This window comes from Plasmopara halstedii (assembly GCF_900000015.1).
Source record: "Plasmopara halstedii genome assembly, contig: Scaffold_2956, whole genome shotgun sequence".
NCBI classification, from domain to species: Eukaryota; Oomycota; class Peronosporomycetes; order Peronosporales; family Peronosporaceae; genus Plasmopara; species Plasmopara halstedii.
The window spans coordinates 611,343-612,898 of record NW_020189861.1 but is presented as its reverse complement, the minus strand read 5'-3'; positions in this window follow the sequence as shown (position 1 = coordinate 612,898).

Below are 1,556 nucleotides of genomic sequence, written 5' to 3'. Positions count from 1 at the left end.
GATACGAGCCCTGCTCGCGCCTTGCGGATCCCATGTCCGCTCCCTGACTTCTCGTCAACAGGGGAACGTGGTGTAATCACCAATGACGTCGACGGGGCTCAGAGGCGGCAGCTTGAAGCTGACCATAAGGCGGCTCTGAAGCACGCCCATCCGCGGCCGGGCATTGACTCTCGTGTGGAATATGGCTTCCGCCCAGCAGATTTCGCTGTGGAAGCGTAACTCGACCGTTACGCGTCCACATCATCGGGCCCCCGACCAGAACGAAAGATAAACTTGCCACACGAAAGCTCTTCGAGCTCGTTTCTTGGTCCCACAAGAAAATCCGTTGGAAGTTTATCGCACTCGTCTACGTGCTTAACGAGGTGGCTCTTGTGTACCCGCAATGCGGACGATACCTGTAGTGCTCGCCCCTGGCGAAAGCGCTACAGATGACGAAGCGCTTTTTGAGCGATGGGTGCAACGGCACCGGAAACTTTCCTCACTGTATAACCTACAGCTGAGCCACAAGGAAGTGGACGTGCGTGTGGAGCGACACCTCCGATTTGAGTTTGTTGAAGTCAAGGCACGCCGTCAACTTCCTTCGGATTGTCACCCTGCTACGTATGGGTTAGCCTTTAACGATCCCGCGAGCTCTGTGTCTTCTACCGCAAGAGCTTAGTGCCACTGCTTGAGCTCAGCTCATGGCCCCTTCTACTTCTCTAACTATTGCCGGGAAGCGCGGGGCGCCTGATGACGCGGGGCGTTCTGATCTTTCCGATCAAAAGCGTTCACGGCGACTGGGCAATCTTGCCGAAGTGGCGCCTCAAACTCCCACGAGTTTACGGAGTCGGGATGTCTCCGCCACTTCACCAGATATTGGGTCTGACCCTGGTGACGACGTCGTCTCACTAGACGTACCACGTGATAGTAGACGTCACCGTTCTTACGAGAAAATTCAGTGGGGAGGTGACGACCGGGTCGACCGCCGTCCGGTGACTCGTGATGCTCTTCGAGCCCTTGGGAACAAGGTCCTTCGTAATCGGAGCTTTGCTAAGCGTCATGCTGAAGTAGCATATCGCTGTGTGGACGCTCTTGACGATTAAAAGCACGTCGTGCGTCGGCTGCCTCGCCTTGAAGACTGCTAATCTCTGGCAGAGCGACACGACTAGGAGTCGCTCTCTTAGCCGTGGATCAGGCGAATGCATCGCTGCAAGCAACGGTGGAGCGCTTGGCTCCATTGAAAATGGAGGTTGTGCACTCCGTGCTCAGAACCAGTTGCTGGTTCAACTTCTGGATGGCCGCGGGCCCGTGGTATCCGCTCCGGCGCCAACGCTTCCGCGTTCACCTGCGCCGGATCCCGGGACGGCTTGAGCAACCCACGTAAAACACCGAGTGGGTGTGCATCCGTTTGGGAAGGTTTAGCGTGTTCGCTAGGCCCCGCTTGGCCATAACCTTGAACAATCCAGCAAACCGTAGACGAAGCTTCGTCTGGAAGATAGCAGAGGCTGCATGTGTGGGCACGTTATTAGAATCTAATAAGTCTCCGACCTTTTAAGCTTTCCACTTTACCTCTTCCT